This window comes from Equus asinus, chromosome 5, assembly GCF_041296235.1.
Source record: "Equus asinus isolate D_3611 breed Donkey chromosome 5, EquAss-T2T_v2, whole genome shotgun sequence".
Classification (NCBI taxonomy): domain Eukaryota; kingdom Metazoa; phylum Chordata; class Mammalia; order Perissodactyla; family Equidae; genus Equus; species Equus asinus.
Window position 1 is genome coordinate 88,943,829 of NC_091794.1, and position 14,763 is coordinate 88,958,591.

Consider the following 14,763-nt stretch of genomic DNA (forward strand, 5'->3'; position numbering starts at 1 on the left):
CATTTCTATAAAAGCTAGGTGCTGAGAGAAAAGAGGGGAGGGAACATCAACATGCTCACTGTGGTGCTGTCTGGGCTCGGCGTGAGGGCAGGAATGGTAGGTTTGGGTTTATTTCATTTCCCTGTTCTCTGACTTTTCTGCAGGATAGTTATGTGACTTTTTAAAGAAATATTTTTAATAAAAATAAAGGTTCAGCAAGCTTGGACAAGCAAGATACCCCAACCCCACCCACCCCCCACTAGGAATCTGGCCTCAGGCCTGCAGGTTTCCCCAGGAAGAGAGAAGGGCTCAGAGAGGGCCAGGTGCTCACTCCAAGTCCCACAGCAAGCCTTGAATCCCACCCTAGACCCCATTCATGAGTGCAGAGTCAGGAAGGGACTCCCCCTCCTATGGGGGACTTCAGCGGGGAGGACCAGGCCAAAGCCTGCCCAGGTCACTCACTCTCCTGCTGAAACTCTCTCTTGGGTTCCCATCACTTTGGGGTACAGTTCAAACTCCCCAGTGCAGCACCCAGGGGCCTCTGCCAAGGGACCTCTGCTGGTCACACGCATCCCAGCAGGTACATCCCCACAACCTCCCTCCCTGCGGCCCCTCTACACCACCTGCAGGTCCCCCAAAACAAGCTGCTGTCTCATGCCACTGTGCCTTTGCACAGGCTGTGCCCTTCCTTCTGTCTGGGGGCCATCACCCAGCTGGAACCCTGCCAGGATCCCATCAACCATCAAAAGTCTGCTCGGCGTCACTGCCTTGGGGGAACCATCCTGATGGCCACCCCCTGCACAGCTGTATGGGCAGCCCCTCCCCTGAGCTCCCACAGCTTCCTGGGCCCCCCCTGCCAAAGCTCTGATCCCCCTCCTAGAACTGCCTGGCGATTCGTCCACCCAGTCCCCACAGGGCTCTCAGCTCCCCGAGGGCAGGGCTTGGGTCTGCTCCTCGGTTACAACCCCGCACCCCGGCTCGGCCCCACTCTCACTAGGCCCTTCCTTCTGGTCTCAGCGAAAGGGCACCGTCTGACCTTCTCCCCAACAAAAATCGGGCCACCCTGTTATCCACGCCCATGGCCCCCGCCATTCTCCCTACCTACCCCACCTTTGTATCACGCCTCTAAATCGTCCCTTCAGCTGTGACCCACAAGGACAGGGCCACCGCTGCAGCCCCAGAGCCAAGGGCTGGCCACATAAGGCACTCAAGTGCCCAGTTCACACTAGGTACTCAATAAATGCTGACTGAGCGAATCAACGAGAGGAAGGGTCTGTCCGTGCGGGTCATGAAGATCCTGAAGTTTGCCGGGAGATCGAGAGTAGAGGGAGAGCATTCTGAGCAGACGGGCAGCTTGTGCGAAGACACGGAAAACTGCCAGCTTCCTAGGACTGCAAAGGGTTCTCAAACACGCTCCCTGCCCCAGAGAGGGGCAACGAGCTACTGCTGGGGCACAGCTGGGCTGGGGGTCAGGGTGTTCCCGGGAAGATGAGCTCATTCCACAGAGGGCTGAACGAAGCTTTCATGATGGTGGAACTTATCGATGTGGGGGAAGAGGAGATGTCAAAAGAGAGATGCCAGGGAAGGGCAGGCCTGTGGAAAGAACTGCATGTGCAAAGGCCCAGCAGCAGGAAAGCACACAGCATCATGTTTGGTCTGGTGTGGGTACAGTGCAGGAATTTGCAAGGGAAGGAGGCAAAGTGGTCGGGGCAGTGCATAAAGGGCAGGGATTCCTGCTAAGGTGCTTGGATGAAAGACCATGGGGAGGCCTCAGGAGGTCTCGGGGCAGGGGAAGGCCACAGCCAAGGTTTTCAACAGATAGATCATTATGGAGCCAGAAGGATGGCCTGGAAGTGACAAACAAGAGATGGTCTAGGAGAGAGAAGCTGAGGTTTCCCATCTTCCCAGCTCCTCAAGCTCCCCACGTGCTCAAGTCTGCCTCCCACGACCCCTCTGCCCTCCACGTGCCCCCACTCCACGCAGCCCAGCGCTCTGAGCCCCAGCTGCTGCGCACCACCCCACCCTCAAGATCCAGGCCAGCCTCGGAAACTTGTTCCTGGGAACTTCCTGTGAGGAACGAGGCTCCCGGGGGTCCTGGATCCAATTAGGCTGGGTTTCCGCAGCCCCGAGGGGTTGGGAAGGGCTGTTTTCATAGCGATGATGGAGCTGATCAGAGAGGGAGGAGGCCACTGTCTGTGCGCTGGTCGCTGGGAGCTGCGATGCTGCCCCCTTCCCCTCCTTGTCCCTTCCCCTCCCTGTCCCTCCCTTCCCCCACTGCCAGCCACCCACACACGCCCAGGCAGCGACCCACTCTGGGAGCCTCAGTGCGGTCGGGTAGGGAATGGGCCATGACACCCTTCCCAGGGCTCAGAGAACATTCTGCAGGCTTTGAACACACAGCCATTTCTCCTGGGGACAGCTAGCTCCCATCCCCACAGGGAACTCCTTCTGCCAGCATGAAATGACGATAATAATTATAATAATAGTTACCGAGCCCTCCTTCCGCACCAGGACTGGGAGCTGCTTTGCATGCATTTCTCACTCAGGCTTCTAATGACCCTGTGAGGTAAATGCTGGGAACATTTTGAACTACCACACACATTCAGAAAGATGCCTAGAACATATGGCTTATTATAAAGCACACACCCAGGGGACCTAACAAGCCTCTACCCCACGTCCCTTCTCAATTGCAGCCCCCTCGCATCCCCCAAAGGTCCCACCTTCCTGGCTTCTATGGGAATCTCTTCCTTGCTTGGGGTCAGGAATGAGGCTCAGAGAGGTATGTAACCTGCCTGAGGTCACGCAGCCGGTGAGGGAAGAGGCCGCTGGAATCCTCTGCCATCGGCTTGCTGTGTGACCTTTAGCAAGTCCATTTCCTCTCTGGGCCTTCGTTCCTTCCTCTATAAGACAAAGAGAGTCAATTAAATCACAGCCTGGGTTCCTGGGCCCTCTGAGGGGCAACGTGGCAACTGAGGGGCTAAAAGTACCGATTCTGGAACAAGATAGTGTGGCTTGAAGGCCCAGAGACTGACAGCAAACGGGGGATGATAACAGCAGCCACACAGCATTGTTGTGAGGATTCAGTGAGTTAATACTACGCATAAACCTTTCAGAATAGTGCCTGGTACACAGCGAGGACTCTGTGTCACCCAGCACTGTTGCTTTGTGGTCAGGTTCTCCCAGGCCTGAGGGAGCCTCTCCCGACATCCCAAAGACCCACATGGAAACCTGACCCCAGTGACGTCCGCTGGGCTGGGGCTGGAGGGGGCGCAGCCTGGGAGCCTTTCAGACCCACGGGAGCTGCTGTGCTGCCAAGTCTGGGATTAACTCAGAGCAGGAGAGCCAACTGCTGAACCCCAGCTGTGGCCGGGCCCCCAGGAGCTTTCCGGACAGGTCCTCGGGGTCCCAGGCTGGGAACCCCTGGCAGGTGGTCATACCCTGTACCTCAGGATCCCTGGACAGGCAGCCTGTGGGGCAGGTGAGACTGGGCTCAGGCCTGGGGTGGAGGCTGGCAGACAGAGTGGGCAGGGCAAGGCAGCAGAGGAGGGCTGGGCCAGTCAGAGAGAGCTGGAAAGGGCTGGGGGGACATGTGTGTAGGAGTCGGCAGGCCAGGGAAGACCTGCCAGACCAAGCCCCACCCACCTCCTGGTCTCTACTACCCTCCCCCAGGTCTCGGGGCTACCACCTTCTCCATGATCCTTGATTTCCCACCTCAGGGCCTTTGCCTAGGCCATTTCCTCTGCCTGGAATGCCCCCATCTGGAAAACCTCAGGCCACAGTTCGAATATCACTTCCTCCCAGAAGCACCTCTCCCCTGCACACATCTCTCATCACTCATTATAGGAAATCTAAACCACGAAGCTACAGGGAAGCCCCATCAGAGAAAAGCAGCCCCTTCCTAGCATGTACCAAGTCTGTCACCCTACCATCATTTGGGTGATCTTTTGCATCATGTCTGTCTCCCCCGCCAGGGCAGGGAGTACATCAGTTTCCCTCCCTTCCACCCCCAGTATCCAGCACAGGGCCTGGTATATAGTAAATGCTCAAGAACCACGGTTGAATGAAGGCGGGAGATGCAAATGAGCTGCCTGGTCCACCCCCGCAGGCGGATCCAGGCAGGGTGTGGGACACACAGGAGTGCAGGGCTGTGCAGGAGCGACCCAGTGCATGGCCCTGAAGGTGGGACTACATCCTGATGGGTGTAAATGAATGTGTGCACACAAGATGCACGCACGTGTACAACACACATGTGCCTGAGTATGCCCACGTGCGGATGGTAAACATGGCGTGTGCCATGAGCGTGAAAGGACACAAGGAAGGCCAGGCATGCAGCTGTGTGCCGTTTCCCAGGAGGGCACACATGGGTATATGCAGATGTGTCTTACCCTGTGGGCGGAAGGAGTGTATGTGTGTGTTCCTATGTGATGTGTGTATCGCGTGTGTGGATGTGCACTCCAGCAGACGTGCCTCCTGCACACGTGGCTCCTGCGGGCCCAGTTCGGGACATCCTGGTGGTGCTTCTGAAACAGCAAGGGAGCACCCCAAATTTGCATAAGTGGGGCAGGGGGAGCAGGGTCTAGGGTGGTCGTGGAATGGCTGATAGTGTGAATATGGATGACCGTGTCTAGAGGGGTGCCCGCCCCAGCCAGGTGCCCCCCATCGGACCCCAGAACCTGAAATGGCCAGATTGTCCCCTCAAGGAGAATGAAGCCCTTGCCTGAAGCTCAAAGAAGGACCTAGATGGTAGGGACCCCCTCAAGGATATCCAGGCCACATGGATGAGGCAGGGACAAGGCAGGATGCTTTGGGCCCCAGAAACAAATCCCTTTGCCTTCCCCACACCTCATCCACTCAAGACACCCCCTGGCCCCTCCCCAAATGCTACCCAGCCTCCAAAGGCGGGCCCAGCCCGGGCTCCAGGAAGCCTTCCCTATCACCCCAGCCCCCAACCACCTCCACACACCCAGTTCCTCAGTCCCACCGCAGCGCCAGGCACGACCCCGGGGCCTCGAGCAGCCCTGCGCATCCAGGGACGTCACCCCATGGTGGAGGCGAGGAGACCGGTGCGACAGAGGGAGCAGCTTCACCAGTGAGGGCTGTTCCTGCCTTTGAGCCACAAGGCCCACACTGTGGCACCCTGTGGCGCACGGGGAGCAGAAAGCCTGCCAGGCAAAGCGTCAGGAAGCTACTGCTCTCGCTTCCCGTTTAGCTTCCCGATGGACAGAACGAGGATTCACCGGGTGGTGTCTGTGGGCCACTTCTCTCCACTGAGTGCGTGACTTTAGGTCTCAAATGGTTCTCCCACAACTGGGTACATAAACATCATCGACAGAGACTTTCCTGGGGTTACACGCCGAGATAACTGTCCTCCTTCTCCGAGGACACCAAGCCTGTCCCACACCCTGGAAAATGGCCTAGCACAGCGCTACAGAGACGGGAGGAGCTCGGCATGCAGGCTTTGTACACACATTCACTCATTCATTCATACATTGAACACCGAGCACCCAGGCTGCCTCCCATCAAGGAGCTCACAACCCAGGGGGGAGAAAGAAGCCACTGAAGTCATCAAACCACAAGGCCAAAAGCACCGGGAAACCCTAACACTAACATCATTTCCCAGGCGTTATTCACAGGGGAGGTGCAGCGCTTTACACTTTGTAAAGAAAACCTTTCTAGCAATGACAACTGTCTGACAAGGGGAGGCTGGGGGACCTTGTGAGGAGAGAGCTCCCTGCCACTCTTGCAGAGATGAAAGCTGTGGGAAGGGCATTCCTGCCCTGTGCGGGGGGCCGGGTGAGGGTGGGCTTCCCCTCAACAGCTGTGGGATTCTAAGGAGGGGGCCCAGAGGGCTGGGTTCAAATCCCACAGTGCCCCTGATGAGCTCCGTGGACGTGAGCAAGTCCCCTAATCTCTTTGTGCCTCGGTTTTCTCATCTGTAAATGGGGTTAACAACAATGAGGAAGAATACATTAACATTTATGCAGCCTTTTAAACATGGCACAAAGTAAGCACTCTGGATACCAAATCAGTAAGGCAGTGAGGGTCCCCTTCATAAGATTCTCAATCCCAGATCAGATCACGTGAAGACTGCAAGTGTCGGGGGTTCTGAGAATGGAAGAGCCCGGGATTCTTAGATCCCACGACTGAATCCGCTCATTTCCTAACAACAGCCTGGAACCTCCTGCGGGAGGAGAGGACACAGCTCGGTGTCACCTCATCTCCTAGGCGCTGCCCCTGGGCCACGACCACCCCCGGGTCTCCCAAGCACCTCCTCGCCTCCAGGAAAGGCCCCACTGAACCACTCTGGCACTACCCGCTCACTCGCCTGCACAGGGCTGAAGCATGTTCCAGCAGTGTGGACGGGCCAGAAGAGCAAATAAACAAATAAATAAGAAAGTTCCAGACACGGATAAGAGCCATGGAGAAAATAAAAAGTAGCCACGTGACCGAGAGCGACAGCGGGAAACCATTACAGAGCAAGGTGCTCAGGGAAGGCCCTCTGAGGAGGTGCCAACTGAGTGGAAACCTGTGAAACAAGAAGGTGCCAGCCACACAAACATTAGGGAAGAACATCCCAGGCAAGGAGACGTGCAAAGGCCCTGCCAACAGGCTTTGTAAAGTCCAGATGTAGACAGACGCCGACGTGGCTGGACGTGGGGAGACTGGGGCGGGGGGCAGCTGAGGTTGAGGGGTGGGTAGGCCTGGACCATGAAGGGCCTTGTAGGCCACAGAGGATTTTGGATTTTTGTTCATGAAAATGCCTAGGAGAGCCAGCCCTGATGGCCTAGTGATTAAAGTTCGGCACTCCCACGTCGGCAGCCCAGGTTCACTTCCCAAGTGCAGAACCACCCCACCCATCTGTCAGTTGCCATGCTGTGGCGGCAGCTCACATAGAAGAACTAGAAGGAGTTACAACTAGGATGTACAACCATGCCCTGGGGCTTCGGGGAGAAAAAAATAACAAGAGGAAGATTGGCGACAGATGTTAGCTCAGGGCAAGTCTTACCCTGCACAAAAAAAAAAGCCTAGGAAACATTAGAAGAGCTTCAGGAGAGGAATGACAAGGCAGAGCAGGGCTTTCAGGGTCCCCAGATCATCTGGCTCATTCTGAAAACACCACGATGGTTTTCAGAATCAGGTAGGGCCGAAGACAGTCATCAACAATCCTTAAAATTCAGTTGGTCTATACGGAGCTCCTACCACCTGCCTGGCCAGGGCTGGGAGACATGGCAGACACTCTTATTGTCACTCCCCAAAACCCATGAGAGAGTTACAGGGAGCACCCAATTTTAAAGATCAAGAAACTGAGGCTCAGAAAGGGGAAGAATGTGCCCCAAATCACACAAACCATGCACCATACTATGCAAACTGTAACGTCTGATTCACAAATGAGACTTGGTCTCAGGCCCCAGATGCACCAACATGATGGTCTGTGGCACTCCTTTGGTATTTTCAAGGCTCCTCTTCTCCAAGAGACCTTTCCTGGGGACCCATGTGGGCACCCACGAACACTACCCTGGCCGATGCTTTACACACCTGCAGTCTCACACTTTCTTCTCTTTTGGCTTTGGAGCCCCAGAGGACTGGACTTGTATCTCACAAGGTTGTCCAACCTGGGCTGGGTGAGCTGGGGGTCAGATGGATGGATGGATGGATGGACAGACAGATGGATGGGTGGATGAATGGATGGACAGATGGACGGGTGGACAGATGACCAGACAGATGGACAAATGGACAGATAGACGGATGGAAGGATGGATGGATGGACGGATGGAAGGGTGGATGGACGGATGGACAAATGGACGAATGGACGAATGGACGAATGGATGGATGGATAGACAGATGGACGGGTGGATGGACGGATGGACGAATGGATGAATGAATGGATGGACAGATGGATGGATGGATGGATAGATGGACTACTGAAATGCCTAATCAAAAAACTAATGAACGTACAATGAAAGAATAAAGGAATGATCTAGCAAACCAACGAATGAATAAACTAACCAATGACAAATAAATAAACAAATGAAGGAAAGAAGAAATGACCCACTTCATAGAGAGGCAGGGCAGGGAAGTGTCTGCCCAGGGAAGGGTTGGGACCAGGCTAGCTTCAGACACAGTCCACACCTCACTCACACATGAGCTTCCCCTCTCCCTGGGGCCATCTTGCCTCCATTCCCCAAGACCACAGATAACCTATTTGTCAGCCCCTGGGACAAACCCATGTCTCTGCCAAGTGTTGGTCATTTTAGCACCCACAGCCCCATCTCCACCACCACCACCAGCTCTCCGGGGCCCAGTGGAGCCTGGCAAAGGGTAGAACAGTTCACTCTCCCCCGGAGTGTCTCACAGATGAAGGGAGACCAGAGATCAGGGCTCTGGCCCTAACTGCGACCCAAATTGCTGGGTGACTTCAAGCCAGTGGATTCCCCTCTCTGACCCCAGATGACCTCTCAGGACCTTTCCAGCTCTGACACTCTTTAGGGGGTGGGTCTTTAGATTTTTACAGAGTCACTGGGTCAGCAGAAGAACTTGAGATCAGAAACTAGAAGGCGGGAAAGAGTCCAGTCCACAAGCACCAGGGTCCACCTAGGAAAAGGCTCAGACAAGGAGTGTAGAGGCTTGAGTTTATGCCCTCCTCTGCTGCTGCTCAACCTCTCCAAGCCTCAGCTTCCTAAATTTTAAAATGGAGTTAGGTATCGCAACCTTGACAATTTCACCCCAACCAAACTTCTAGAAGAGCCTGATGGGATAACAATCACGCACTAGCCTGTGCAAACTGTAAAGTTCCATTCACTCAGGAAGGATTATGATGGCTGACACCCAGGGGAGGGACAGGGGACATGTAGTCCCATTCTAGTCCAGTTCTGTCCCAATGACTCTTCCAGGGATCAGAGCCCCAGTGGAGAACAGGGAAGAGAGCCCAGAAGAGGAAGCCTGAACATCTGCATCCCTGTCTCAGCTCTTCTTCTAACCGGCAGTGAGATGTTAGGCAAGTCACTTTCCCTCTCTGGACTTCAGTTTCTCCATCTGAAAAATGCCTGGCTTGGTACCCTGACCCAGGTATGCCAAGTGCTGCAGCCCCAAATCCATAAACACAGTCTTCAGGGAGCTCACGCTGCCTGCTGGAGCCAGGACACAGCCCAGGAGTGAGACCAGAGGGGTCACCTCTACAGGAGATGCTGGGGCAGAAGCTAGACAGCCTCAGGGTCCTCCCAGGACAGACAGACTTTCCCCAAGGGGAAAGACCAGGCCCAACCTGTCCCAGAGCCTTGGACAGCGCCAGCCACCCCAGATGTGAGGGCCTGGCCTTCAGACTCCCTCTGCAGCCTGCAAAGCCAGCAGGCCCTGACCTGTCCAGGGAGACACTTCAGGAAGTTCACCAAAGTGCAGTCTCCAACAGACGAGCCTCCAGGGTCCCGGCCGGGTGGCAGAATGGGGGACAGAGAGCACCACAGGCGAGGCCTCAGGAGACCCTGACTACCACACCAGCAGCCCCCCACCACCAGACAGCCTCTCCTGCCCTTCCCCTCAGACAGGACCCACTGGAGCTACTGGTTTGCTCTGAGCCAAGAGCCCACCACGTGGGGGCATTCCCACCAGATGCCACCGCGGGCGCGCGGAGGCCCACCAGTCGGGGAAGGGGCTCTCCAACTGACAACTGCCAGGCGCACTTGCCCAAGGGCTCGGGAGCCACTCCAGCGCCCAAGGCAGGATCCCGCCTACAAGGGGGTCCCCGGCCACCCAGGAAGGAGACAGGCCCACCCCCACACACAGCTCCGGGCTCCGAGGGATCCGCACCGCTGGAGGGCAGGGTGGGGGAGCGCAGGGAGATCCCCCCACGCCAGGGGTCTTAGCTGGAAAGCCCGGGCCCACTCAGAGCCCCTTTTGCCAGCCCTCTCCCCCAAAATCTGAGCATATAGTTCCTTACGATGCCATTTTTACAGAATCTCTTCCAAAAGACGCTTCCTGGTTCCCCCAAACCTCATCCCCAACCCTCCACATCCCCCCCCTGCAGCTCTGAGGAAACCGGCAGTTAACTTTTTCCCCAAAATCACGCAAAGGCCGCCGGCTGGGGGAAAAAATGCGCCCCGAGATCCTTTCGCGGCATTTCACCGCCTTCCAAAAAAAAAAAAAAAAAAAAGCTAAAAAGAAAAGAAAACTTTCGGAGTTAACTTTAAATTCCCAACCCTCCCCCCCAAATCGCCCAGCGGCTTCCTTTTTTTTCTCTTCTTTAAAGTGCAATCGCATTGTGTCTCACCTCCCCGAAAGGCTCGCGGCTCTCGCCAAAGAAAAGGAAAAAAAGCCGACCCTTCGGGCGCCCCTCTGCTTCCAGCCGCCTCTCCCACATTCTCAGACAGTTTTATTAAAATTTTCAGACAAAAGAAAAACAAAAATGGCAGCCTGGCTTATTTTTAAAACAGGACAGGGACGCCATATTCTGCAGATCTGCAAAAAAAGGGAGAAATCCGGCACTGGCCGCTCCACCGGGCCGCCTGCAAAGTGCGCGAACCGCGCCGTTTGCAAGCCGTTTATTTGCATTAAGCCCCATGAATCATTGTTTACCGGAGAATTGCAGCAGGTTTGAATAGCCCGGCTTAAGAAAACACACACACACACACGCACACACACACGCACACTCGGAGAGCAGACCCAGACACGCCGCCGGAGCACTTCCTACCCCGCGCGCCGCCGCCGCCGCCGCCGCGCTCCGGGCCGGGCCCCCGGGCAGGCAGCCCCGGCCCCCCGCGCGCCCCGGCCCGCGCTGACAGCGCCCGCGCCCCGGCCCGCGCCCCCGCCCGCCCGCAACTCGGCGCAACTTTCCCGCGGCCGGGCGCCCGCCGCCGCCGGGCCCGCTCCCCGCGCGCCCCGGGCCCGCACGGACCTGGCTGTGCTGGCGGCGCCTCCGGGACGCAGCCGCAGCCCCGCGCCCGGCGGCCCGAGCAGGGCCGGGCTGGGGCTCCGGCTCCGGGCTCCGGCTCCGGCTCGGTGCGGAGCCGCGCGCAAACCTTCCGGGTCGCCTGCTGTTCACTTCTGGGTTCTGCAAGCGCCGAGGCGGCGGCGGCGGCGGCGGCGGCGGCGGCGGAGGCTGGGTCTGCAGCGCCGCGCGGCCCCCCGTGCGCTCGGCGAGCCCCCGCGCCAGGCGCCCGGCTCCGGGGGGGGCCGCGTCGGGCCCCCGCCTCTCGGCTGCGCAGCCCGTCCGGCCCCGGGGCTCCGGCGAGTGGGCAGCGCCGGGCGCGGGCGGCGGCGCGCGAGGGGAGGGGGCCGGCGGGGGGCGGGGGCGGGCCGCGCGCGGGGGGCCCCGCTCGGCCCCGGGGCCTCGTCTCGCGCTCGCCGCCGCCGCCGCCGCCTCGCAAAGTTGCGCTGCGCCCCCCGCCCGCCCGCGCCAGAGGCAGAGCCACAAAGGAACTCCGCGCCCCCTCCGCCCGCCGCGCCGCGCGGGGAGGGCACCGGCGCCCGGCCCTAGGCCAGCCCCTTCCCCAGAGCGGGGGCTCCCGGGGCCCCGGCGGCCGCGGCCATTGTCCCGCCCAGGCCGGGCCGCCGCTTCGCCGTCCCCTCCCCGGCGATGGCGGGCCGGGGACCCGGGCCTGGCCGAGCCCTCGCGGTGCCAGGCTGCCCCTGGGGGTCCCCTTCGCAGACGGCAGGCTGGAGGGGACCCCCGGGATGGGCCCCCACACCTGAAAACCCACGGTCGTGCTCGAAATCCAGGCTGAGATTTTTTTTTAAGACGAGGACATGGGGATGGGGGGCAGAAGTTTGTACAGGCCAGGCCGCCCCTCCCTCCGTAGGCGCCGGCCCTCCCTGGCCGTAGGCCCGAGCCCCCAAAGGGTGGGGCCGCCCCAGGCTGTCAGCGGCTCTTCTCGCAGAGTCTATCAGAGGTGGCACCGGCTGTCCCCCGGCTCCAGACCTTAGAGCCATCTGCGTGTGACTCCTCCTCCCGCCTCACCCTCCCCAGCCAATCAGTCACCAAGTCCTCCGGATTCGGTCTCCCGGGCTGTGTCAGTTTCCAAACTTTTCTACCTGAGGCGGCGGCCAGTCCCTGGCTCCTGTCACCGGCTCAGACTTCTGCGACACTCCACACTCGCTGCCACCCAACCTCTAGGCCACAATGAATCAAGGCTGGCCCTGCCCTCAGGGAGCACCCAGTCCCCTGGGAAGGACGTGCACACTCACCTGCCTGTGTTTGAGGTCCTCTAGGAAGCATTTCCCAATTGGGTAAATAGTGATTGAGGACCTGCTGGCTACGCCTGGCTGGAAACACAGCTATGAACAAATTGGACAAAGTCCCTGTCCTCGTGGAGCTTCCGGTCTAGCAGAGGATGTCAAGGCTGTAAGAACTGGGGGACAGGGCTCACCAGGCCATTTGTTTCCAAGCTCCAAGCCCCAAGCACAGTGCCTGGCACAGAGCAGGGCACAAAACACGTGTGACAGCAATTAGTCGGAATTACAAAGCCCCCCGGGCAGCGGTGGGGCAGGGCATGGGGACAGGCAGTCGTTGGACAGAGGAGGCCATTCTTTTTCTCAAGGAGGTGGACGAAGTCTTCAGAAATTAAATCTAGGGTGAGCCAGGTGGGGAAGGGTGGGCCTTCCAGTTTCCAGAAAAATGGGGGTGATAAGTATCAACCCACTGTTAAATTAATAAATGGGAGAGAAAAAACAAACCTCTCAAGCAGAAGAATTTGAAAAAATTTACAGAGCATCACTCCACTCCTTAAGTGAGGGCTGTGCGTAGTGACTTCCTTCCAAGGTGGAGAGTGTGGAAAAGGAGGGAAAAAAGAGTCACTTCACAGTGGAGACGCCTGACAAACGCCACCTCAGCCAGGGGCTCAAGGTCAACGTCAACTGCTACAAATCACGTTGACAGTAGGTGCTCTTGATATCATGTGACCAAAATGACACTTTACCTCTGTGGTCTTCCTCCCAATAACCTATAACCTCAGTCTTGTCATGAGAAAGACACCAGACAAACTCGAATAGTGGGGCGTCCTGAAAAATACCCAACTAGTACTCCTCAAAACTGTCAAGGTCATCAGAAACAAGGAAAGTCTGAGATGCTGTCACAGCCCAAAGGAGCCTAAAGAGACATAACAACTAAATGTAACGTGGTATCCTCAGAACAGAAAAAAGACATTAGGTAAAAACTAAGGAAATCTGGGGCCGGCCCCGTGGCCGAGTGGTTAAGTTTGCGCGCTCCGCTTCGGCAGTCCAGGGTTTCACTGGTTCAGATCCTGGGCACAGACATGGCACGGCTCATTAGGCCATGTTGAGGCGGCGTCCCACATGCCACAACTAGAAGGACCCACAACTAAAATATACAACTATGTCCTGGGGAGATTTGGGGAGAAAAAGCAAAAAGATCCTAAAAAACTAAGGAAATCTTAATGAACTATGGACTTTAGTTAATAAAAATGTGTCAATAAAAGTATCCATCAGTAATTGTAACAAATTACAACAAATATACTAACATACCATGTTACTAATATGGAGAATTGGGTGGGGATATATGAGAACTCTCTGTAATATCTTAATTTTTCTGTAAATCTAAAACTGTTCTAAAAAATGAAGTTTACTAACAAGAAAAAAACTATAAAAAGAAACTAACCCGTGTCATTGTTGTTCAATGAAATAACACTTGACACAGCACCCAACACGTTCTAAGATCCCAACAAATGTGATTATGTTATGATTATCACGCACTTCAATCAGCACGTGCAAAGGCACTGGAGTCTAGAGTGGAGAGGGAGATGGGAGACAGACTCCTAAAGGCTTTGACTGCTGAGCCCAGGTCTTTATATGGGATTATGAGGGAAAGGGTAACACAGTCTGGCCCATCTCTACCTCACCAGCCTCTTGTCTAACCATCAGGAAAGCTATGCTCCAGCCAGACAAAGTGAGCTGCCCTCTCAGGCCTCACCATCTCCTTTCTAAGGCCTTTGCACATGCTGTTCCCTCTGCCTGGAACACTCTTCCTTGGCCTTTCATCTCACCTTTCCTGGTCACCTTCAACTCATCCTTCATGTCTTAGCTTAGACATTCTCTAAAAAGCCTCCCAGGACCTTCCAAGATGCTATACATAGGATCTGAATGGAGTCGGTATGGGCGGAGGTGCAGCAAGCCAGAGATGGGGAGACTGAACTCATCTTTTTGCCACTGGCACCCGGACTCCCCTCCCCAAAGTCTAGCCACCCTAGATGCTTCCCTTCCCTGAACACACTGTGCACCTCCCTGCCTCCAAGCCTCTACCTGGGATCCTTAATCCTTGTCTCCCCATCTTCTCTCTCTCTGCTGAACATCTACTTATTGAGGCTCAGCTCCATCTTCACCTCCTCTGTGAAGTCGTTCTAGGTTCTCTGTGTGGGAAGAGGCACTTTCCTGTGGTTCCCACGAGCATCATGGTCCTCCAGCCGCAGTGCTGGCAAAGCCCTCATCGCGGTGCATTAGAAAATGTTTGCTGAATGGATGCACAAATTATGGGATGGACAGCAAGCCCACTCTCATTCTCTCCAATTCTTCAAATCCTCCTTATTCTCCTCCAGGAAGTCCTTTATGACTGCTCCAACCCACGGACCTCCCTCCCTCTTCTGTGACTTTTACATTTTAGCCCCTAGTTATATTCTACCTGTTGTGAGTAAGCGTCTGTTCCTTGAATTAGAGTAAATTCTTCGAGGAAGGAACCATGTCTTATGTATTCTGTTTTTTCACTCATTCAACAAGTATTTATAAAGCGCCTGCTTCTGTGTCGCAGTTACGGTCCCAGGCTCTGGAAAGGCGGTGAACAAG

The 14,763-nt window shown here is 56.4% G+C and overlaps 1 protein-coding gene across 3 annotated transcripts in view; it reads right to left on the minus strand.

Annotated features, from left to right (window-relative positions):
• The window catches only part of ZNF362 (zinc finger protein 362), a 40,102-nt gene extending 29,098 nt beyond the window's left edge, over positions 1-11,004 (minus strand). For 2 of the 3 annotated variants that reach the window (XM_044770298.2, XM_070510405.1), the window contains exon 1: positions 10,868-11,004. The gene's annotated coding sequence lies outside the window, so the exon portion shown is untranslated. The remainder of the gene's footprint in view (positions 1-10,867) is intronic. The other variant, XM_070510404.1, reaches the window with a different exon arrangement.
• Between the last annotated feature and the right edge of the window lie 3,759 nt (positions 11,005-14,763).